Raw genomic sequence first — 26,428 nt, forward strand, 5'->3', positions numbered from 1 at the left:
CAATTTTGCATAGTGCAGATGGTGGAACAAAGTCATATTATTATAACAGATAAAATATAGAGAAAATAAATACTCACAGTTTTGCATTTTGATGACCAAGAAGAGATGATTGAGCTGAGTCAGGAAAAGAAGTTTCTGATGATTTTTTGGCCTGAGGACATCTGTATTTATATTTGGATATGGAGAAAAAACAGTGTTCCGTGTCCACTTGATGTCGCCATTGCACCGCGCATGTTAGCGTCTTATCTCGCGACTCCGTCCCTGACCCAAAATCACAGTCTCATACAGACAAAGCATGTATTTCATGTCGAACAGACGCATCCCTAACTGGTTACGGGCCAAAAAGTTTATAATTGGAGATACATTTCAGAGAAATCCGGCTCTAGCGTGTGATTTTTCTTCAGTTCTGTAAAAACATGTAAGATTATTTTATTTCATCTAAACAGACAGATAAGTGCACTCGGCGCATCCTTTTACTGCCTTGACAAAGACACACATACATAGACGCTCGCTCTCTATGTTTTTGAGACAGTGTGATATCATTCATACATTGGATTGTTTACAATATTTTTGTGACTTCATTTTATTTAAACTTTTTGTGTGAGGTTTAATTTTATATTCTTTTAAAGATCAGATAAACTTTCACCATTTTATTTAAAATGAAATGCTTGGTTCAGTGAATAGTTCTACATTTATTTTACACTTTTTGTGTGAGGTTTTATTTTATATTCTTTTACAGAACAGATAAACTTCCAACATTTTTTCTTATCACTTTCACAGCTGCCCTTGATAAAGCTCAGGGATATTTAGGGGATGTGGTGACCAAAACACCAACTTCAAACAATCAAACTAACTGTCACCATCAAAGCCAATACATCTCAAACTAACTGTCACACTTTTTGTTTTTGCTTGATCAAACCAACTGTCACATCATTTTGTAACTGTAACATCAAAGCTTATTTTAACATCAAAGCCCAATACCTCCCTTTTCTTGATCAAATGAACTTCAAACGATCAAACTAACTGTCACCATCCATCAGTTTGACAGAAGCTGTAACCGCAAGGGGCGGAACTAGGTCAAAGGTAACCATCCATCATTTTGACAGAAAGTGTAACCGGAAGGGGCGGAAACTAGTTCTAAGGTAACAGGAAGGGGCGGAACTAGGTTAAAGGTAACAGGAAGGGGCGGAACTAGGTCAAAGGTAACAGGAAGGGGCGGAGCCGGAAGGGGCGGGGCATGAAGGGGAGGAACCGGAAGGGGCGGGGAAGATCAAAGGATAGGCACGCCCACATGTCAATCAATCATTTTGACAGTTGCCATATCATATTAACTAATCACACACACAAATATTTTGCTTTATTCACTATATATATTGCTATATGCACACTTTATTTTGCTAATTTGTTATGCTGTTCAGTTCATTGCATTTTGATGTTCATGTCATGTATTTGTACTCTATATATAATTTTACTGTACATATTTGTTGTAAAACCATGTAAAATTATCCATGTTATCCCCATAAATGAAATTTAGAAAATTGGGTCTTTTATCAAGTGAATTTTACATAAAAAGCTGTTTTTGTATACAAACCTATTTTAAAAATTTGTTTTAATCTATGTATATAAATTTTAAATATATTATAAATCCTCCAAAAACTGCACAAATGTGTAGTAAAAACATTAATAAACAGAGTACAATTACATTTGTAAAAAAAAAAATTATTATTCTGTTATAAAATTACATGTTGTTGCCTGGGGTCTCTGCAGATTTTGCATTTGGTAGCAGTTTGGAGCTGACGATAAAGCACTGAGCTTAATTTGTGGTGTAGATAAAATTACGTTTAATTATTATCATTCATAATGATTTAATATTAATTCAAATTTGTGTGTATGGTTGTGTTGAGGTAAGATTGTGGCGTGTACAAAAAAGACAGCAAGGTAAAGTGAGGAGTAGTAAGAAGGAGTAAGTAGTTTGATCTTATAACATACATTTTGACTTAAAGTTCATCAATTCTACTGGTAAGGTCTAGTGTTTCAATTTAGGGTTTGTCTTTTCTTTCTAGTTAATTAAAAGCTACGAAACTAGATGAAATATATATATTTTTTAAATTATTTAAATTCAGTTAATATTTCAATAATTTTTTTTTTTAAACAAAACAAATAATGAATGGACAGTGAATGACCTTTCCAAGGATCGCCACCTTGACGTGGTGGAAAGGCTTGTGTGTTCCAGTGATCCCTAAGGTAAGTAATTCTGGTGCTTTTTCCTCGGGTTTGGCATGCTCAAGGGTGAGGTTCCAGACTAAGTGCGATCCAAATGGGCAATAACTGACTGAATATATATTTTAAACATAATTACTTGATTTTGTCTGTCTTGGTCATTTTATAATAAAATATTGTGTGGCTGTCACATGCAAAATGATCCATTGAATTATCAATTTCTGTCAGACATGGGAAACATTTTTAAAATAACATTTATCATAAAGATTAGAAACATACAACATGCATAACTGTGAATAATATAAACATCTTTGGTTGTTCACTTTCTTGCCTATTTTCTCCCAAGCAAAACGTCTCGGTTACGTATGTAACCCTAGTTCCCTGATAGGGAACGAGATGCTGCGTCAAACGCTGTGGGAACGCCCCTGCGTTGTGCGTCATGAAGCACGTATGGAATCAGCCCAATGGAGAGATGGAACGTCATAGGCGGGTGACGTCATCGACCAGGAAACTATAAAGCACCCCACAAACACAAGCGCAACAGCTTCTGATAGGCCTGAAGGAAGCGCTAGCGGGAATGCCGGGAGTATGGTGGAATGATGCAGCATCTCGTTCCCTATCAGGGAACTAGGGTTACATACGTAACCGAGACGTTCCCTTTCAAGGGAACTTGAGCTGCGTCAAACGCTGTGGGAACGCTAATACCCACGTCACCATAGGACCAAGTGACCGCCATGTTAGAACTAGCGCACAGAGGACGAGAGCACCTGTGCCCCAGGGGTAGAACTTAAGTCTAGGTCATAGAAATTAATGAAAGTATGCGGTGAAGACCATCCAGCCGCATCACAAAAGTCACTGAGGGAAACTCCTGACAGTAAGGCTTTAGAAGCCGCCATACTCCTGGTAGAGTGGGCTCGTACAGCCAAAGGTGAAGGCTGACCAGCCGACTCATAGGCAAGTGAGATAGCCTCGACCACCCACTTGCTCATTCTCTGTTTAGACGCGGGACACCCCTTCTTGGGTGGCCCAAAGCACACAAATAGTTGTTCTGACTTCCTCCACAGGGCAGTTCTGTGGACATAGGCGTCTAATGCCCTAACAGGGCAGAGTAAATTAAGTTTCTCCTGGTCAGACGACAGAAATGGAGGAGGATAAAAGGCCTGCAGAACTGTAGGTCTAACAACATTAGTAGGGACCTTGGGAACGTAACCTGGTCTAGGATGCAGAAAAGCCTTAACCATGCCAGGCGAAAATTCCAGGCACGAGGGTGAAACCGACAGAGCCTGCAAATCTCCGATTCTCTTTAGTGAGGAGATAGCAAGAAGAAAGATAGTGAGAAACTTCTCAGGAACTTCTTCGATAGGTTCAAGAGGAGCTAGGGAAAGACCTTCTAATACGATGGCCAGATCCCAGGCCGGCACCCTCGTACGAACTGCTGGCCTCAGCCTCAGTGTGCCACGAAGGAAACGAGTTATAAGCGGGTGTCTCCCAAGAGAAACTCCACTGAAAGGGACGTGGTAAGCAGCCAGTGCCGCCACATACACCTATAGTGTGGAGGGGGATAGCCCTGTGGAGAAGGACTCCTGCAGGAATTCCAGCACTGAACCCACTGGGCAGTTAACTGGGTCCTGCAGGTGCTCTCCACACCAAGAAGTGAAGAGTTTCCACTTCAAGGCATAAAGCTTCCTCGTGGATGGAGCTCTGGAGTGAAGAATGGTCTCAACAACCTCGGTTGAGAGACCAGAGTTCATGAGCTGGGCCCCCTCAGAGGCCAAGCCCACAATACTGGGCGGGGGTGAAATATCATGCTGCCCGTCTGAGAGAGTAGATCCCTCCTGACCGGGAGCTCCAAGGGAGAGCCGTCCAGGAGAGAAATCAGGTCCGCAAACCATACTCGGGCCGGCCATAACGGGGCTACTAATAGTAGGCTGACCCCGTCCCGGCGAACCCTCTCCAGAACTCCAGGTAGCAGAGCAATCAGGGAAAAGGCGAACAGACGTGATCTCGGCCACGGCTGCACCATAGCGTCCAACCCCAGAGGGGCTGGATGGCTGATGGAAAACCACAGATGACAATGCGTGGTCTCCTTGGAAGCGAATAGGTCCACCTCGGCGCGACCGAAACTCAACCAAAGGAGCTCCACCACCTCGGGATGGAGTCTCCAATCCCCCGGCCTCGGCCCCTGTCTCGACAGGGAGTCTGCTACCACATTCAAACACCCAGGAAGATACATTGCTCTCAGAAATAGTAACCTCCCTTGGGACCACAGGAGGATCTGACGGGCCAACTTGTAATGCCGGCGAAACCGCAGGCCCCCCTGATGATTTATATAAGAGACCACCGACGTGTTGTGTGACTGAACTAACACATGATGACCTCTCAGGTCTGCTAGGAAGTGTTTCAGAGCCTGGAACACCGCAAACATCTCTAGACAATTTATAAGCCGTGATAGATGATGGTCCTGCGACAGCCCTTGGGCTGGACGACCACTCGTGACCGCCCCCCACCCTGTGAGGGAAGCATCCGTCGTTAGCGAGGGAGAATCCCTTGGTCCTGAGCCACCACTGTAGCGATCTCATGTACAACAGGCCGCAAGGTATGACGTCGGACGCTGCTGCCATCAGACCCGACAGTCTCTAAAACTGTTTTACAGTAAGTAGCTGGCCTAGCTTTACTTGTTTCACAGCTGAGAGAATCGAAACGATGCGGGTCGGAGCGAGTCGCGCCTGCATCGAAACCCAAACCCAAACTTCACCCAGAAAAGTGGTCTTCTGAGGAGGTAATACACTTTTCTTTGCGTTCAGCCTCAACCCCAACTTCCTGATATGAACAAGAACGACATCTCAATGTCGAACCACCATCTGCTCTGTCTGAGCTAAAATCAACCAATCGTTGATGTAATTGAGGACACGAACACCCTGAAGCCTCAGGGGCACTAGTGCTGCGTCCATGCATTTCGTGAAAGTGCGGGGAGATAAAGCTAGGCCAAACGGAAGAACCCTGTGCTGGAATCTCAGGAACTTCCTGTGTTGTGGAAGGATGGAAATGTGGAAGTACGTGTCCCTTAGATCTATCGTGACAGACCAGTCCTCGGATCTGATTTGTGACACGATCTGCTTGATAGAGAGCATCTTGAATTTTTGGCTTCCCTACCGAGCGATTCAATAGGCGCAGGTCTAAAATTGGACGCAACCCCCCATCCTATTTTGGAACGATGAAATATCGGCTGTAATAGCCTGACTCCACACTGGGAGGAGGAACCCGTTCTATAGCCTCCTTTTGAAGGAGTGCTTTCACCTCTTGTTCCATAACCAGAGCCTGCTCGGGGCCCACCACTGTAGGCAGAACCCCACTGAATCTTGGTGGACGACACCTGAATTGGATAGCATAATCCCTTTCTATTGTCTGCAGGACCCAATGAGATATTTTTGGAAGGCTTTTCCACTCTGCCAGAAATTCTACTAAGGGTACCAGTCTCTCGAGACTGGCCTCTGGGTCAACTTGAGCAGCAAACACAGCGCCCTGTAACGGCACACCGGCAGGGAACAACTGGTCTAACCGCTCTGAAACCCTCCTAAGAGGGAGCGAGTGTCCCTCTGGAAATCGCTCGCTGGGACCATCTGCGCCCCGGCATGAAGGCGGGGTTGGCAGAACGGGCCCCTGAGGGCACCGAGGAAGAATGGGCACCGTAGAAAGAGGTGAACATCTTTCCGCCTCGGTGGGGACCACCCTCAGTGTCCTGCGCGCCGTGGCGCCAGGACTTCTTCTTAGCCGAAGCCTTCTTAGCTAATATAACTGTCCTCAGATCAGTTCTATTACTGGGAGATTTCGGCTGAGAGTGCCGCGGCTGAGCCCACTGTCCAGCAGGGGGAGCACGAGACGCGACACTCTGCTTCAGCGCCCTATATGATGAGCTCGCAGACGGCCGGGGCTGCTCCCGCTCAGCAGCCCCAGGGACATGAATTTTTAAAGGGAGAAATTTCTTAAAAGCTGTTGTTTGCTTTTCCTTCTCCTGGAATTTATCGATGACAGAATTTACAGCATCGCCAAATAAACCCAGGGGGGAGAGAGGAGTGTCTAAAAGGAAAGCTTTTTCTTTTATATTTTTGATTTAGAATAATAATAATAATAATATGTTTATTTTCTATAGCGCCTTTCAAGAACCCAAGGTCGCTTCACAATGTAATACAAAAAACAAATAGCAAACAGACAACAAGCGAACAAATACAAAGGCCATCTGCTTACGAGAGACAAAACAGATGGAAACAAGCATACACTGGTTTGCATGAAAAGAAGGAGATATTGCATTATTTATCAAAATATGCTATTTTGATAAAGTATGTAGCAGATAGAGTTGGAAAAGTGCAGAACATAGAAAACAGTGATAAGGAAGATGATTTATTGGGCAAGCTTGAAAAAATGAGTTTTCAGATGTTTTTTGAAGGACCGGATGTTGTCGTTCACACGAAGATTCGGGGGCAGCTTATTCCAGAGCGTAGGGCCAGCAACATTAAGGGAGCGCACTTTGCGCGCATTCAGTCATGCCAAACCATGCACTCAGTAGCCTGCTTGCTTTTATGTTATAACAGTGGTTTGTGTGTTAATGCTTTAATAACAAATAATTTATCAGGAGCATTTATGCTGATGTGTATGGTGGCGACACGTGGGCGAAAGTATTTGGAGGTAGCCTACAAAAAAAGAGTCTATTTGCGGGCGGGAGCGGGACATAAATGTTGCGGGCGGGAGAAAGTAACATAGAAAGTAGTTGAGAACGTCAGTTATAACGACCCGCGTATTAAAAAAAATGGACGGGTTTAAAGCGGGCTCGGGCTCATAATTACAGTTTATGTGTCGGGCCGGGCCGGGCTCGGACACAATGCGCACGGGCTCGGGTCGGGCTTGATTTTTTGGGCCCGATCTAAGCTCTACAATGGATGACTTCAGACAGAAGCACATGGATACCACAGCTAAGAACAAACTTACTGCTGATCCACTTTTCCATTTTGATAAGAGCATTAAAATTAGAAAAAATAACGAGACAAAAATAAATCAAGGGACATTAGGAATAGATAAAAATGTGCGATTAATCGCGAGTTAACTATGGCATTAATGCGATTAATCGCGCTTAAATATTTTAATCGTTTGACAGCACTAATATATACATATATATATATATATATATATATATATATATATATATATATAGGTTGTCGTGGAAATAATTCTATTCGAAAAGTTAGGAGAAAGGAGACCAGTGGAAACCTTTGAAAAGTCAAAGTATCAAATGTTTTATTTCTTGCAAGAAAAGCAGTTCACACACAGACAGAGTCTGACATGAGAAGGGCGAAGGGCTGATCCCTTTCCCCAGGTTATATACCCTAACACATCCTGAGTAGGCTGCATCTGTTTCAGAAGATTGCCTTGGTTACCTCAAAAGGAAACGTGTTTGTTCAAGATCTCTTGTGGGACATAAATTCGTCTAGACAGAACAATGACATCTTCGTCAAGATTTCCTGTTGTTAGCTTCAAATTCACACCTCTTGCATATCTCTGGTTTCAAACCTCTTGCATATATCAAAAGCTGCACACATACATTTCACACTTGAAGCGAACAATAGGTCACTTGGAGTACACATAGTCCCTTTGCTACTTGGGTTATTGTCACACATACATGTTGTTCCAGAAAGCTTATTTTAACTTATGCATTTCTAACAGCTGGGTTATATCGTTAATAATGTCCTTTAGCTTATATGAACATCTTCCTTTAAATGCTTGTGAGTACATAAATCCTTGACGTTAATAAAAGTTGCACACATCTAATGATAAAAGAATACATCTAAAAGTAGAAAACACATCTAAATGTAAAATTTCCATTACAATCCACCCCATGTTCATTCAAAGAACATACATACAATTTGACATTTACTTCTCCATAATCAGAAATTTACAACAGGTAAATTTTTCCCATGGTTACTTCATTTCTTAGTCAAACTCATGTTCGCTCTCGTTCTCGTATACCTCAGCTTCAGACACTGTAACCTCAACTTCATCTTCTGGTGCCCTACGTATCATTGTTACGTATTCCCCTGCAGTCATTCTAACCATAGTGGTAGACACTGCTTTAGCAGTGATTGTAGAAATACAATTCATGACACATGGAATCATCAAAAGCAAAATCAAAACTAAACATGCTATTGGCATAATTGTACTCATCAGCCATTTCGTCCACCCCTGCAAGCTCAAAAACCACCTATCCAGTGAGGATGACATGTCTCTAGGAGTGGCTACGGCCATTTTCATGTGCTCTATTAGGTTGGTTACGTTTTCATAGACATCAGGCAGATTAAAACAGCACGAGGTTCCTAGCATTTTGCACACGCCCCCTCGTTCCGCTGTGATCATGTCCAAGACGAGTCTATGCTGTATTACGGCTTCCCTAATTCCTCTAAGTTCAGTGTTCAGTTGTTCTAACGCATCTTCAGTCTCGTTGGCTAAGCGTAATACCTGCCAGGCCAAGCCATTTATTTTTAGCAAGCTAGCAGCAGTGCCTCCCCCCGCAAGGAAAGACCAACCGGTCATAGCAATTCTGCCCGTCCAAGGATCCCAAAGTTTGGTACAATGAAACATAATAGGCATTTTTTCATCCGCTAAACTTCTTTTCGATCTCATAGAAGATTGCTTATAGTTTCCATTTTCATTATCTACATAAACTTCCGTCCCTACATCTAAAAGTCCTGGATAACAGCACCCAATCCATTTCTTGGGAAGGGAGTGGAAAACAGTTTGACCGCAGACCCATACTGTCCCAGCCACTGTCTCTCCTAGATCATCGTTGTCACCTGGACATGTGATAAATGTACCATCCGATGTTATACATTTGTCATTACTCATTATTATCGTTGTTTTATAGTGTGATGTACCAACCATTATTGTACCCCGTTGGGCCTCTAATTTACATAGACACACGTCGCCCAATTGTGGTTTTACTGCCCACACATTTTCAAGGCCTCTAGTACTGTGTTCTGATTGGTTTTGACACGCGACCCTCTGTGAAGATATTGATTTGATCTCTCCAGGGTTTTTTGCATTCAGTAATTTCCACATCGCACACGGTATTAATCCTATTAATTCTCCTAAATTTGCCGATCGTAATGGATGGACCCTCCAGGTTCTATCCATTTGCAGACACCACCAACATGATTGGTTGATGGTCAAAGCTTGTCGTTGAAGTAAACTTAACATGCATGCTTTGTTGCCCCCACATTGAATTCTGCTTTGTATTATAGTTACGTCTTCATGATGCAAATTAAACTGTTTTTCTAATTCAGCGTCCTCTTCTTCAGGTCTGCTAGTATGAGTTATTAGTTCAGACAGGCTATGAGTTTTCGGTGGCGGATCTACCATTTGAATTTCAATTGGAACATAAGTGTCGGAACCTGTGGTCCACCAAACACAGAAAAATGTTCCTTCCCACAGAGTCGCGCCATCAGTTCCTGTTGACAAAATAACTTTCAGTTTGGTTTTAAAATTTTCAGTGATCTCTTCGAACTTTATAAGACCTGACATCCTTCGTTCGCTATTAACATTACTTGAGGTATACCCCGCTTTGCTCAAGAGACCCTCTCTGATAGCTTCCTTATTACCTCCATACACATCTTGCCATGCACATGGATCCTTACAAAAATACATGGCTTTACCCCATTTGTGTAAACGCTCTGGATTATACCCAGGTCCTGCTGCTGAAATAGGATCACATATTATGCTTATCTGACTCCCCTTTCCACCTGTCATTTTCACCTTTATGTTACCATCCTGTGCTAGGCCTATGGCCAGGCTAGTTAAGAGGATAAGATTTAGTAACATATTGCCACACAGTGCAACCTCGCCAGGCAAGAAAATGTTCCTGTGAGAATGATATGAGTCCTGTTTCTCTATGTATCGTTGGTCTCAGGGCAGGTCTAGTAGATATTATTAGACAGTTAACTGCAATGTCCACTCCGTCAAAACACCACAGAGTTCTTGACGCAGTACGGACTACTCCTAAAATTGCAGAATCGTCCTGTACTATTGATTTGTCCTCTCTCCAATGACGATGGTTTTCTAGTGAATAACCGACAGGCTGACAAGCAACTCTGGTTAGTCTGACACCTGTTCGGTACTCGTTAGCTGTGTATGGGATTCTTCTTCCGTTGCAGCTACCGCATGAGCTGGCACCGTTGCAGCTACCGCATGAGCTGGCACTCGTCCCGTTGCAGCTACCGCATGAGCTGGCACCGTTGCAGCTACCGCATGAGCTGGCACTTTTCGACAGTGCGTCCCATGGATCCACGGAGCCCTCTCCTCGACTTTCACCGCAGTGTGAGTTGTCAGCAAAACCTGAAATGGCCCCTGCCACCTCTTCGCTTTCCAGTGTTTCCGCCTCAGGTCCTTTATAAGTACGAAATCTCCTGGCCTGATGCTGTGCAGGGCCGTCTCAGCTGGCTCTGGAACTGCTGCTTTGACCTGTTTTGAGATATCAGCAAACACCTTATCCAGTTCAACACAATATTGCAACATGTCATGTTCACAAAGAGTGGTGTCAGGCAGTGGTCTAGGATTATGTGGTTCCCAGCCCATGTGAGGTGGACGAGCAAACAGAATCTCAAATGGAGAGAGCTGTGCGCGTCCCCTCTTTCTCATTCTCATATAAGTCAATGCAATGGGCAGGGCCTTTGGCCATGAACATTTTTCTGCCCTGTTTGATCACAAATTTTTACCAGTTTATTTTTCAGAATTTGGTTAGTTTTCTCTACTGCCCCTGCTGATTCTGGGTGGTACGAGCAGAAATGCTTCCAGGAAGTACCCAGGAATGCTTCAACTGCTGAAATTGCACTGTTTGCAAAATGTTAGCCAGTATTAGGGATGGGACGGTATGAAAATTTCATATCACGATTATAGTGACAGAAATTATCGTGATTATCAATATTATCACGGTTTTGTTAAAACAAGATGAAAGTGTTAAAAAAGAACTGATGCTCACACTGAAAACATTTCAACACGTTTTATATTTGAGAATCAACAAACAACAAATAAAACGAGCAGCTCTATGCACTTTCTAAAGCAAGATTCTATTCTGTGGCATTTCCTTCCTTATAATGACCGTCGTCAATAGCAACATATTATAACACAGCGGACATCCATGTAAATCACAACGGACACACGCTCTCATTTCATTCAAATATAACTTGTCATCTTGCGTCTCCGTTTTTGATTGTATGGAAAATGAAATCAGAGATGATTTATTGTTTACAGAATTTGATAATATTGTTGTGATCATCTTGTCCGGACGAGTTTTGTACGCTGTACAAAATGGATTTAACAGGTAGGAATAGAGACATTAATCTCTATTCAATATGTCCCCGTAATTATGTGTAAAAAAAAAATCGGTGTTATAAGTGTACAATGAATATACATTATCTCTTAAATGTCACTCTTACTAGTCTTGTTTGAACTTGTTCGTTCGTCTTTGGCTCAAAGACACTTGCTTTGAACGCTTCTTCGCGGAAGCTTCAAGTTTATTTCAAGTGAGTGAGAAAATATTTCAACTCGAAACAACATTTTATGCCCAATTATTTCCCAGACGTAGTTTTAGTATTGAGATCAAAGTTAACTTGCCTTGCGTTCGCTATACAACAGTGGATGATGGTCACACAGGACGACTCGGCAGATTTGAAGGGTTTACCCCTATCACTGCGGCTTTTTTTGAGCATGTTCTGCAGACAGAGTGACCATCCTCGATTAAGTTTCCCCGAGGATTTTTGTAAATGCCAAAATATGACCACACCTCAGATTTGGTCCTCTTAAAAGGCTGAAAAATCTCCCGAACGCAGTCACCGCCTTCCGCCATTCCTTCTCGAATAAAAAAAACAACAACATTGCGCGCCTGTGGGAGACTGTTGCTGGCTGGACAGGATTTATAGTGAGTTATTAAAATCGCGATAATCAAACACGGTTTTAATGATAATTGAATTTTAAACGATATTACTAACCGTCAGTACATTTTATCGTGGTTTATAGTGAAACCGGTAATCGTCCCATCCCTAGCCAGTATCACTTGATAATTTTTCAGGAATTCCCCATCTTGGGACAATTTCTTGTAGGAGCAGTTTTGCCACCCCTTTTGCATCTGCCTTTGTTGTTGGCATTGCTTCTACCCATTTTGAAAACATATCCACCGCAACTATGCAGTATTTCTTTTTGTCAGATTGTGATAACTCAATATAATCAAGCATTACATGTGAGAATGGTCTTGGCGGCCTGGGATGCCCCGCCTGTCTCATTGCCTGACCCCTGCCGACATTGTTTGTTCCGCAAATCAGACATCTTCTGCAAAAATCTGCTGCCACTGTGGAAAAACCTTTGGTAAACCAGTTATTCTGCATAACAGTAAACATACCGCTTTTTGCCGTATGGTCCAATCCATGCGTCAACTAAGCATAAGCCTGAAAGAAATGAGAAGGTAAACATGGTTTATTATTGGGGCCCCTCCAATGTCCATTCTCATACACACACCCTGCATTTCTCCATTTCTCCTTGTCAGAGGATGAAGCATGCTGCTGCATCATTTCTATGTCACCTAGTTCCTCATTCAGCCGAGCTGCAGTGGTTATCTGGACAGGAAGCAGAGCCGCAGCTTTCACAGCTAAATCAGCCGCTATGTTTCCTTTAGAAACATCATCACTACCCGTAGTATGAGCTTGGCACTTGCAAACAGCCACTTCCTTTGGCAACAGCAGAGCATCCAACAATTCACTCACCAGCAGGTGGTGTAATATCGGCTTGCCATCTGGTTTCAGAAACTTTCGATGTTTCCATAATGCCCCAAAATCATGCACAACACCAAAAGCATACCTTGAGTCAGTGTAAATTGCTACACGTTGGCCACTTGCCAATTTGCATGCTGCAGTCAGAGCAACCAGTTCAGCAGCTTGTGCAGAAAAATGTGACGGCAGTGGTTGTTGTTCCAGAACCTCAGTTAAGGAAACTACTGCATACCCCGCTCTGCCTTTGCCTAGGTCATTTCTGCTGGATGACCCATCCACATAAAGAATCATGGTCACAACACGAGACACCAAACTGCTAGATTTAAGTAGTCAGCAACAGCCACTGCAGTTTTATTTGTTCACACAATTTTTTTTAAACGACTTGCTTGAATTTTAATAAAAATAAAAAAAAATTACAGTTCGCACACATCTATTTTTAGTCGCAAATGCGAGTGAAATGCTCGTACTGTCGAGCCCTGTTGCTCTAAAGTATATTTCTCTAAAAAAGTAGGTACTTCTCCAAATTACTTAGTATAATTATATCCTGTTGTTTTATATATCTAATAATATAGCAATCCTACCAAAACTTGATTTTCAGGAAAATAAATTACTCACCAATTATGTTAGACACTTTTTGAGCATCCAGTTGTGGCTTTGCTGCTTTATCTTTGAAGGCATTGGAACTTTTTCCTGTGTAGCAGTGTGTTGACATTGTTGCTCTTCCAAAGACAGCCACCAGGAGGTCTTTTGCTGCTTTTTTTGCATCTGTCCATTTCATGTGGCCAAACTGTTCGGCACCGATGGACGTGGGGGCCAATTCTAAATTGAAAACAGTGATCGAACAATGAAACAGTAACAGAGTTAAAAAGTGAACTTAATATTTTGTTTGTTATGATGAAACCTATGAGCGAAGATTACGAATCATCCAAGAGCAAAAGTTACTGATGTCATTGTAGAAAGCATTATTTGTTGTCCACCATGATTAATTGATTCTGTGAGTGGATTCAATTGCGAAAAAACACCCCAGGTGAATAGGGTAAAAACCGATCTGGCATGTCCGATCAATCTTTGAGCTTTTTGCGCATGCAAAATAAATGAATAAATTATAGGATGGTAACCTAGCTAAAACTGTTATGTGGGTGGCTGATGAACCTAGGCGCAGACAGTATGCAAATCACAGAACGTTTATTGTAGAGAGAAAACAGGGAAAACAAAACCCACGAGGGGGCAAAACAAGACAGGACTAAAGTGACTTACTAGACAAAGATACTGACAAAATACTAGAAGACCAACAACTGAAACAAAAAATATTTTGGGTGGTTGCCAGGGTGTTCTGGGTGGTTGCTAGGCAGTTGATAAGGTGTTCTGGGTGGTTGCTATGGTGTTGCTAGGGTGTTCTATTGTATTTTGGGTGGTTGTTATGGTGTTGCTAGGGTGTTCTGGGTGGTTGCTATGGTGAACTATTTATGAATTTAAAAGTTCATAAGCGTATGAATTTATGAAAATTCATGTGTATGAATTCATGAGTTTATAAGTTTATGAGTTTGTGTACGAGTTTGAGTTTAGAGTTTATAACTTTAAATGAGTAAGTTCAGAGGTTATTAATTTATGAGTTTGAGTTCATAAGTGTGTGAATTCATGAGTTCATGCAAACTTTAAGTTGGCTTGTGAAAGTTTGGACCAATAAGTTTGAAGAAGTTTAAATTGGTTTAAAGTTTAAATTATTTTGAATTTTAAAGTAGTTTGAAGTTTAAATTAGTTTATAGTTTAAATTAGTTTAAAGTTTAAATAAGTTTAAATTAGTTTAAAGTTAAAAGTAGTTAGAAGTTTAAATTAGTTTAAAGTTTAAAGAAGGTTGAAGTTTAAAGTAGTTTTCTAGTTTAAATTAGTTTAAAGTTTAAATTAGTTTGAATTTTAAAGTAGTTTGAAGTTTATATCAGTTGCTAGGGTGTTCTGGGTCGTTGCTAGGGTGTTCTGGGTGGTTGCCAGGCAGTTGCTAGGGTGTTCTGGGTGGTTGCTATGGTGTTGCTAGGGTGTTGTGAGGTATTTTGGGTGGTTGCTAGGTGTTGCTAGGGTGTTTTAAGGTATTTTGGGTGGTTGCTAGGGTGTTCTGGGTGGTTGCTATGGTGTTGCTAGGGTGTTCTGGGGTATTTTGGGTGGTTGCTATGGTGTTGCTAGGGTGATTTAAGGTATTTTGGGTGGTTGCCAGGGTGTTCTGGGTGGTTGCTAGGCAGTTGCTAGGGTGTTCTGGGTGGTTGCTAGGGTGTTCTGGGTGTTTGCTATGGTGTTGCTAGGGTGTTTTAATGTATTTTGTGTGGTTGCTGGGGTGTTATGGGTGGTTGCTAGGCAGTTGCTAGGGTGTTCTGGGTGGTTGCTAGGCAGTTGCTAGGGTGTTCTAGGGTATTTTGGGTGGTGTCTGGGGGTGATGTTTGACGCCAATTTAACATTTGACCATCATGTTCGTAACACAGTCAAAACATCATTTTTTCATCTCAGAAACATTGCCAAATTACGCTCTATGTTGAATTTCTCTGTGGCTGAAAAGTTAATCAACACTTTTGTTTTTTCACGTATTGATTATTGTAATGCTTTGCTGGCTGGAGTTTCTAAAGCTACCCTAAGTAAATTACAGTTGGTACAAAATTCGGGTTCTGACTGGGACCACTGCAAGGGAGCACATCACACCTATCCTGGAAAAATTGCACTGGCTTCCTGTTAGTTTTCGTATTGATTTTAAAATTCTCATGCTCACCTATAAGGCCTTGAATAACTTGGCCCCTCAATATTTGTGTGAGCTCTTAACCCCCTACACTCCTACACATGCTTTACGATCTTCTGAAGCTGGTCTTTTAACTGTCCAAACAACACGGCTAAAAACTATGGGTGATCGGGCTTTTTCTTCTTTGGCTCCTAAATTGTGGAATTCCCTGCCCTCTGAGATTAGGAATGCAGAATCCCTTGGTGTTTTTAAATCGTCTCTTAAAACTTACTTTTTTAGGGTGGCTTTTATGTGATTCGTGTGATTACTGTGTTTGTTATTATATTGGCTTTCTATTTTTATTGCTTGTTTAGTTTTTACTGCCTAGAATGTTGTGTATCTTTCTAATTTCATTATTTTTATGTAAAGTGCTTTGAGATGCTACTTTTAAAGGCACTATATAAAATAAAGTTTATTATTATTATTGTTGCTAGGCAGTTGCTAGGGTGTTCTGGGTGGTTGCTATGGTGTTGCTATGGTGTTCTAACGCCTTTTGGCTGGTTGCTAGGGTGTTCTGGGTTGTTGCTATGTAGTTGCTAGGGTGTACTGGGTAGTTGCTATGGTGTCGCTATGGTGTTCTAGGCTTTTTTGGGTGGTTGCTATGGTGTTGCTAGGATGTTTTAAGGTATTTTGGGTGGTTGTTAGGGTGTTCTGGGTGGTTGCTAGGCAGTTGCTAGGGTGTTCTAGGGTATTTTGGGTGGTTGCTATGGTGTTGCTAGGGTGATTTAAGGTATTTTGGGTGGTTGCTAGGGTGTTCTGGGTGGTTGCTAGGCAGGTGCTAGAGTGTTCTGGTGGTTTCTAGGGTGTTGCTAGGGTGTTCTAGGGTATTTTGGGTGGTTGCTCTGGTGTTGGTAGGGTGATTTAAGGTATTTTGGGTGGTTGCTAGGGTGTTCTGGGTGGTTGCTAGGCAGTTGCTAGGGTGTTCTAGGGGTTGCTAGGCAGTTGCTAGGGTGTTCTAGGATATTTTGGGTGGTTGCTATAGTGTTTTAGTAGGGTGTGTTAAGGTATTTTGGGTGGTTGTTGGTTTTCTCGATGGTTGCTAGGCAGTTGCTAGGGTGTTCTAGGGTATTTTGGGTGGTTGCTATGGTGTTGCTAGGGTGTTTTTTGTTGCTAGGTTGATTTAAGGTATTTTGGGTGGTTGCTAGGCAGTTGCTAGGGTCTTCTGGTGGTTGCTAGGGTGTTTTAGGGTATTTTGGGTAGTTGCTATGGCGTTGCTAGGGTGATTTAATGTATTTTGGGTGGTTGCTAGGGTGTTCTGGGTGGTTGCTAGGCAGTTGCTAGGGTGTTCTGGGGGTTGCTAGGCAGTTGCTAGGGTGTTTTAGGGTATTTTGGGTGGTTGCTATGGTGTTGCTAGGGTGTTTCAAGGTATTTTGGGTGGTTGTTAAGGTGTTCTGGGTGGTTGCTATGCAGTTGCTAGGGTGTTCTAGGGTATTTTGGGTGGTTGCTATGGTGTTGCTAGGGTGTTTTAAGGTATTTTGGGTGGTTGCTAAAAAGAAAGAAAGATAGATAGAAAGATTAGTTAGAAAGAAAGAGAGAAAGAAAGATAGATAGAAAGATTAGTTAGAAAGAAAGAAAGAAAGAAAGAAAGAAAGAAAGAGAGAAAGATTAGTTAGAAAGAAAGAAAGATTAGTTAGAAAGAAAGATTAGTTAGAATGAAAGAAAGTTAGAAAGGAAGATTAGTTAGAAAGAAAGAAAGAAAGAAAGAAAGAAAGAAAGATTGAAAGAAAGATTAGAAAGAAAGAAAGAAAGAAAGAAAGAAAGAAAGAAAGAAAGAAAGAAAGAAAGAAAGATAGAAAGTATAGTTAGAAAGAAAGAAAGAAAGATTAGTTAGAAAGAAATAGATTAGTTAGAAAAGAGAGAAAGAAAGATTAGTTAGAAAGAAAGATTAGAAAGAGAGAAAGAAAGAAAGACAGAAAGATTAGTTAGAAAGAAAGAAAGATTAGTTAGAAAGAAAGATTAGTTAGAAAGAAAGATAGAAAGTAAAACTAGTTAGAAAGAAAGAAAGATTAGAAAGAAAGAGAGAAAGATAGATAGAAAGATTAGAAAGAAAGAAAGATTAGTTAGAAAGAAATAGATTAGTTAGAAAAGAAAGAAAGAAAGATTAGTTAGAAAGAAAGATTAGAAAGAGAGAAAGAGAGAAAGAAAGAAAGAAAAAAAGAAAGAAAGAAGGTTAGAAAGAAAGATTAGAAAGAAAGAAAGATTAGAAAGAAAGAAAGAAAGAAAGATAGAAAGATTAGTTAGAAAGAAAGATTAGTTAGAAAGAAAGAAAGATTAGTTAGAAAGAAAGAAAGATTAGTTAGAAAGAAATAGATTAGTTAGAAAAGAAAGAAAGAAAGATAGATTAGTTAGAAAAGAAAGAAAGATAGAAAGAAAGATACATTTGAGTAATAGAGTTTATAAGTTTAAATAAGTAAGAGTTCAAATTTAGAGTTTATTAATTTATTATGAGTTATAGATAGATAAGTGTCATAGATAGATGAGTTTATGGCTGCGTCCGAAATCGCGTACTATGTGAGTAGGTACTACATTTAAATAAGAACGTACTTCGCGACCGTTAAAAAAGTACGTTCTATATAGTATTAATTTTTTTTTTTAATTTTTTTATTTTTTTTATTAATGAAATTCAATTTTACAGACAAAATAGGTATTGAACAAACAGTATTAATTACAATTCTCAGAGGGCAGACATATACAAATCAAATCATAGACTCAAAGCAAATATACAATCAAGAAAACAAAAATAAAATAAAAAGAATAACATTTATGTAAAAGTAAGTCCTTGCAAGGGGCAAAAAAGCTAAAGTGCACTTAGCTTATTGAAAAAACTGGCTACTGTAGAAGCTTTCTCATTTGAAAGGGTGCAAAGTGAAGAAGCAAAAGCCTTAAGTTCATTAGAAAAATGAGGAAAGGTTGGGGGGGTTTTCAAAAATCTGCACTTGTGAATAAAGTATTTAGCAAGTTCAAAAAGATTGTTAATCAAGAAGTGCTGTGAACAATCTTTCTTAAGTACACCAAACTTAATATGTTTGTATTCAAGGGGGTTTACACATGTAATAATACATGATAGTTTACTGTACAATTGAGACCAAAATAACTTTGAGTAATTACAATAATAAAAAATATGTTCTGTAGTTTCAATATCAGTTTCACAAAATTGACAAGAGTTTTCTCCGATATCAAATTTAGATTTCAGGAATTCTTTAGAAGGGTATATGTCATTTATAATTTTAAAATGAATTTCTTTTACTTTAGGGAGACTTGGAAAGGTAAGATAATTCATTCTCAATTCCTTCACCTCCTCCGGGTTAAAATCTCTAAAAATATAGTAACGTTTATTTCTATTTGGATGAAGTCTATCAATAAAAACACTTCTAATATATTTGTTGTTACATTTATGATCTCTTATAGATAATTCACCCAGAGAAGGAGATGGGAGAGAGAATGTCACAGAGTAGTGTGAAAGAATCCCCTTTACCAGTAACACCATGTTTTTTGGTATGGCATTTACAATTGTGTAAAACTCTTTCGGGTGACATGCAAATCCATGTTTCAAACACAAATCATTGTAATTGAGAACATATATAGTATTAATACAGGTAGTATGAATGGAGTCCGGACGTACTACATGCGCCATGTTGGAATTGTCACGTGACATACGCTGTCATAACAGCGCAAAAATTTAAAGAGCCCATTCCACTGACTGCACCAACTTCCCGCTGTTTTTAGTTCTGCTTTCTGTTTTCATCAGGCGTCGGTCAGCTGCTCGCAGATGACGCCTTCATCGAGAGCTTTTGAGGAGTTTAAAAATAACGTAAGTAACATTTATTTACCTAATAAATTTTACTTCAGAAAACACACACACAAACCTATGAACAATGACAGATGTTGATTTTTGGCAAGGAAAAAACTATTTATTTGCTTGTGATATTACCATCGATGAATAAACATGAATGAATCAATAGCTACATGCATGTGTGTCTGTGTGTGTACCTGTTATCTCTATTGATATATTCATTGATGGTAATAGCACAAGTGGTGTGCCTGTTTGCTTGTGTATGTATGTGTGTGTATATAGTATATATATATATACATATTCTGTATATATGTATATATATATATGTATGTTAGATTTTATGGCAATAGGTTATTTTCATTGCCATTACAGTGAAATAACTGAACACAAATATACAAGCTTGTTAAAAATTATAATTCATTTAAACTATTACATCTGAAGTCAAATATATAATGTTATATACACACATTTGACTTCAGATGTAAAGTGACATCTTAAAATTTCTTCTAGAATTATAGTTTTTATCAAGCTTGTATATTATGATATATATATATATATATATATATATATATATATATATATATATACACATATAAATACAAACATATTATATTTATAAATAAGCCAACACGACAAGCACGACATTGTGCACAGAATGAGCAAGGCAGTCATCAGCATTTTGAGACAGGTTATCGCTTTCCCCAGCGTAGATGACCTGGAGGCAGTGGGAGCAGGTTTTACCCAGCTGGCAGGGTCTCCAGCTTTCAGTGTAGTAGCTGGTGTATCACATCCGCATCAAACCACTAGCAAGTGACGTCCAGCTACTTCAACCGGAAAGCTGTTTAATTCTTTCCAGCTGCAGGCCATCACTGACCACCAGGGGAAGTTCCTCGACATTTTTGTTGGGTATCCTGGGTCGGTGCACGATGCCAGGGTGCTGAAGAACAGCCCTGTGTACACTGGCCGGCTGTTTCCACCTGCAGGAAAGTGCATCCTTGGAGATGGTGGGTATCCTAGCCTCATCTTGTACACATGCGTTGAAAAAAAACATATTGAATCATTTTAAAGTGATGCCCTACAAATGAGATTGCTATTATCAAAGTCCCTTTAGATCTTTTTAGAAACCTGTGAAGTTACCTTACTGAAGCTGCTAAAGTTCATTGTCTTTCCTCATGATGACACCATAATAATAATGTTTTAATACTTTTCCTTTTGGTGGATGCTTTAAGCCCTATTATACTACTTTATGCCCAAGTTATGTGATTTTGTTTTAAGCTTTGTATTCTGTATCCATTTAAAAGTTAATACACAAAAATAAAGCAAATAAATTTTAACTCTTTGGGGTCGCCGATCACGCCGGCGTGATCAAGTTACATGACCAGTTTAAGACGTTGAAGCATAAAAACAAAGTCACGTTGAGTGCTGCCGTCCACATCTGTCGACAGTGCTGGCTTGAAATTCTATTTTACTTTTTGTTTTGTATTGATAGACCAAGTAAAAGCGGAGATATGATCATTTAAACTTTATATAAAAAAATATTGACGCGTTCGTAAAAGAACGCCAGATGTGATCCGACAGGCGTTGCATTTATTCTAATAACTTCGTCGGTTTTTGTCATAAAACAAAACGGAGAAAAATGTGTGAATCTGCTGACTCTGCTCTTCAGGCTGCACGTTTTAGGGAATGGAGGAGGAGCCAACTGAGCAAAGAAGCGAAATTGAAAGGCAGAGGATTTACGGAGTTGACAAAGAGAGACATATATACGTTATAGCATGTATAGAGAGATATTATTGCTACCCAGCTAGAAATTTTTTGTTCTAAAAATGTTCTGAGAACATTACCATGCAGTGTTCTAATAATGTTTTCAGCGGGTAGTTTTATTTTGATTCCCAGAATGTTCTCCTAAAAGCTAGGATAACATTCTCTAAAAACATTCTAAATATGTTTAATGCTAACATTGTTAGAACATTATTCGCTAATGTTCTTATAACATTTTCAGCGGGTAGTTTTCTTTTTGTTCCCAGAATGTTCTCTTAAACGTTTTAATAACATTCTTTAAAAACATTCTAAATATGTTTAATGCTAACATTGTTAGAACATTATTCGCTAATGTTCTTATAACATTTTCAGCGGGTAGTTTTCTTTTTGTTCCCAGAATGTTCTCTTAAAAGTTCTAATAACATTCTTTAAAAACATTCTAAATATGTTTAATGCTAACATTGTTGGAATATTATTCCCTAATGTTCTTATAACATTTTCAGCGGGTAGTTTTCTTTTTGTTCCAAGAATGTTCTTAAAAGATCGGATAACATTCTCTAAAAACATTCTAAAAATGTTTAATGCTAACATTGTTAGAACATTATTCCCTAATGTTCTTATAACATTTTCAGCGGGTAGTTTTATTTTTGTTCCCAGAATGTTCTCTTAAAAGATGGCATAACATTCTCTAAGAACACTCTAAAAATGTTTTGTGATGACCTTCTATAAAGGTTTAATCATAACATTTTTAGAACATTACATCCCCTAACATTCTTATAAAGTTTTTAGCGGGAAGTTTTATTTTTGTTCCCAAAATGTTCTCTTAAACAAAAAAAAATGCTTAGCTAATAGCTATAACATTGTTAAAACATACAATTTTATTAATCTCAAAACTAAAACATCAGAATCTAACAGGTTTATAAATGGCATCCACATAAATTATTAGAAGTTCTGCGTACAGTAAATGCCCAACATTAAATGAAGAAATCAGTAAAGTCCAATGTGCAATCATGCGTCTTGACTGCTGTGTTTGGTCAGAGCCCTCATCATCAGTCTTTGCTAGTCTTGGTTCTTGCAGAAGAATAATACAGTCATCTGTATTAATATGTGTTCTACTGTTCTCTCTTCTAGTTGTCCAGCTGCTCTCCCAGTTAGCAGCAGTGAACTCTATTATCTGTGTGCATGGTAGGGTTTTTCCTCATAGCCTATAAAAGAAGATCATGCAACAGTGTAAACAGAAAGAATACAAATACATACATATTAAGATCACAAGCAATATTGACATTGAAAACTTTCAAAATTAGCCAGCCTAATTAGTAATCAGAAATTATGTAAAGACTAATTTATTGAAAGTATAAATATGATACCTTATGAGTATCTTTTTTGTTTCTGTAATTTAAAACATATACTAAATCCATATTAATAACACAACTAGAGGCTAAATTATGTGAACAAACGTTGATGTTGGCTTGAGAAGCCTGAACCTCGAACCAGGACTGGAACTCAGGTCGCTGTGAGCACAGCTCCAGCATGGCACAGCGCTGCCCACGAGGCTATTGCTCTGACTTAACAGCGCTTATATTGTCTATGGATCGTTACATTTCTTACAGATTTCTGCTTGTTTTAAATCAGATACAGATAAAGTAACACTGCATTTGAATGTATTGGCGATAGAACTATTTCGAGAGTGAATTAATCATACATGTAAGTGCAGCATCTCTTTGCTATTAGTGAAGCTGTACGTTTTAGTTACTTCAAAAGCAGAAAGAAATATATGCTAAGCTAGTTATTTTAAAGCTAGTTATTTTAGTCAATAAAGTTTTAAATATGGATATTTTTCTTACACAAACGCATCGCTTCGCTTTAGTGCTGGGCGGTTTGACCAAAAATTTATATCACGTTTTTTTTTTCAAAATGATGCCGGTTTTCCGGTTTATGACGTTTTTTTTTTCTCATGCATAATCAGGTGTTCAAAGCATTTTCTACTGGTTGAGAGAGGAATTACTGCAGTAAATTGACTTAGGATGGTCTATTTTACTGTCATTAGTGAATATTGTAGAATAGAATAGCGCCCAGTATAACCTAAAATTGTTATTTCTTAACGTTCTAACAACGTTCTTGTAACCAGGAAATAACGTTAATACAACGTTTATATAACGGGAGAATTGAACGTTCTTATAATGTTTTGAATAAAGTTCTTATAATAACCAAGAAATAACGTTAATACAACGTCTAAAAAACTGGACGTTTTGAATGTTCCTATAACATTCAGAAATAACGTTTTTATAACTTAATGGGAACATTATGAAAACGTTCTTATAACCTAAAATTGTCAGCTGGGGAAGAGGAGAGATTCGCAATTGCACTGAACACGTTTTAAGTGCAGGATTCTCTGAGCGAGTCCAGAGAAAATAGACCTATTCTAAAGCCTCGTACACACCGGGACGAATATCGGCTCGCGTTATTCGTCAGCGTTTTTCAACCCGTTTTTTGTGTTCACACCCAAGCGATTTTCGCTGACGATGAGCCGAGTGAACATGCAAATTTATTCCCTGACATTAGATGGCGCTTAATGTAAAACAGAAATACCCCGGTCCACAAAGTGCTTCTGACACACGCTTGTCACTCAGAAGAAGAGAGCAAGTTTGTCGCGTTAGTCATATAGTTCTTTATTCTCGTTGGTGTCTCTTTATAAAGACACCAACAAGACCAGCAGCTCTACATTCATCTGGCCTTGCATCTTCCTCGTCTTATTTCTTCCCGGCAGAGTGTAGTCAGAGAATGTCTAATAAGTCTAATAATAATAATGTCTAATAAGAGAATGTCCGTAGACGGGCTTTGGTCATTAGACATTCTCTGCTTTGGTGTAGTAGACGCTGTATATAATAGGAAAATAACGCCATAGTTCTGCAGCATCCATCTTCCCTGTAACGTAACACCAGAGCACTGCTGTTTACTCTCGCCTCGCAGTCGCTGCTTAGAAGTGCAACATTGTAAAGGGTCCGTCTGAAACAGTGTCGCGTGGCGTAATGTCGTTCCGAACGTTGTGTAATTAAATACATCGGTATGGCGGTATATTAAAAATGAATATCATAACAAAAATATACACCGGTTTTCGGTATGAACCGGTATACCGCCCAGCACTACTTCGCTTCAAAAGGCCTTTATAACCCCGCCAGAGCCGTGTGGATTACTTTTATCATGGATGGATGCACTTTTATAGACTTAAAACAGAAACGGCCATTCACTGCCATTATAAAGCTCGGAAGAGCCAGGACATTTTTTAATATAACTCCGATTGTATTCATCTGAAAGAAGAATGTCATATGCACCAAGGATGACTTGAGGGTGAGTAAATCATGGGCTAATTCTCATTTTTGGATGTCTTTTGGATGAGATCATTTATGGTCTGTGTTAGGTGCTTTTAGCACTAAAGCTCTAGGAGTTAAGAGTTGAAAATTTTTGTCTCAGAAAAATAATAATAATAATAATATTTAGTTCAAATAGGTTAACAATATGTTGGCTTTCTTAAACCAACATAATTATTTCCTAACATTTGAACAAGATTACTATAATCTGTATTATAATATAAAGGTAATTCTGTGAAGATTTACAACAAGTTACAAAACCACCTACCAGTTACAAGTCTCTTTAGCTCCCATATCCATTCACCTCTGCAGGTTTATGTTTGACAGATTGTGTCCTTTACATTGACCATCAGCCCCAGAGTAATTACCTGAAATATTTTAAAACATGGTCTGTCAACATACAACGATATTACAAGCACATACAATATTTGCTAGAAACACAAAAGACTGAAAACGTTTTAGACTGAATGCTTTTTCCAATTTTCCCATTACCTCTTTATGAATTACTGAAATATTATTAACTTTTACTTTCAAACGACAATAAGATAAACACTTTTAAGTTGCAAAAATAGAGTATTCATATACACAGAACACAATATTAGGCTACCTTTGTTGTAAATGGAGACTTTATTGCGTCATCGGTTTTATATTCATCTTCAAACAGGCAGTTTGGAGTCTGGATTAAAACATATCTAGCTGTTATTCAAAAGTAACATATACTCAGATTTAATGCGACTGTCATCCAATTCTAAGAAAGTAAAATCTAACACTGAAAGACATATATCAAGGATAAGAGAAAGCTATATGTAAACTGAAAAATACACACACAAAAAAAAACTTACAGTTGTGAAAGAGCTCTTCCGTTGACCAGGAGTTCTGTTGTTTGGCAATTTGTCAATTTAGACAACGGGCATTTTGCGCCGATTTCTTCAACAAAAACGTTACTTTCTTTGCGCTGTTTGTCGATTTCAAATGTTCTTACGTCATGAGAAAATCACGCTGTGATTGGTAGTTTTAAACGTCGATCCACAGTGACCCCCAATCAGCTTCTCGTCTCTTCTAAACACATTTCGCGCAACAGTTCAAACAGTTCAGAGTAATATCCTCAAAACACTTTACAAATGCTGTTTTGATAATCTCCTCTTTTAATATGGAACATTATGCCAATATTTTATAGGTTAAAATAATTCTACAATCTGTTACCTAAACAGCTTCCCTAAAATATCCTTAAAATGTTATGAGCTTTTGTTACTCATCATATTATGAGATTTTGTCATCTCAGGCCAATAATGTCCTCAAAACATTTGATGAATGTTGCTTTGATAATGTTCCTCCTTTGTTATTGTGCTAATGATTTATAAAAGATAACAACATCCCTAAAAAAATCCTCAAAATGTTTCATGCAAAATGTTAAAAAGTAAATTGAAAGGAATGTTTTATTAAAAACATTTTATCATCTCAGGACTAAATAATATCGTCAAAACATTTTACGAACGTTGATTTGATAATGTTCCTCTGTCATTATGGAACATTGTACCAATGTTTTATTGAGAACATTGTCTTATCTGTTATCTCAACAACATTCCCAAAACATCCTCAAAATGTTACAGTTGTAATGTTCTTGCTTTGTTAACACTTCACATTACAAGAACGTTTTATAAAAAACACTCCGTCATCTCAGGCCTCAATGATATCCTCAAAACATTTTACGAACGTTAATTTGATAATG

At 39.1% G+C, this 26,428-nt stretch overlaps 1 long non-coding RNA gene across 1 annotated transcript; it reads right to left on the bottom strand.

Moving 5' to 3' along the window:
- Nucleotides 1-24,985: 24,985 nt before the first annotated feature.
- LOC143710310 (uncharacterized) lies at nucleotides 24,986-25,637 on the bottom strand. Its single transcript, XR_013194524.1, has 3 exons — nucleotides 25,542-25,637; nucleotides 25,307-25,375; nucleotides 24,986-25,067 (listed from the first exon to the last, which is right to left on the bottom strand). It is a non-coding gene; the product is annotated as an uncharacterized LOC143710310 (long non-coding RNA).
- Nucleotides 25,638-26,428: the final 791 nt, after the last annotated feature.

This window comes from Siphateles boraxobius, unplaced genomic scaffold (assembly GCF_051911475.1).
Source record: "Siphateles boraxobius isolate OS27281-9 unplaced genomic scaffold, OSU_SipBor_1 46, whole genome shotgun sequence".
Lineage (NCBI taxonomy): Eukaryota > Metazoa > Chordata > Actinopteri > Cypriniformes > Leuciscidae > Siphateles > Siphateles boraxobius.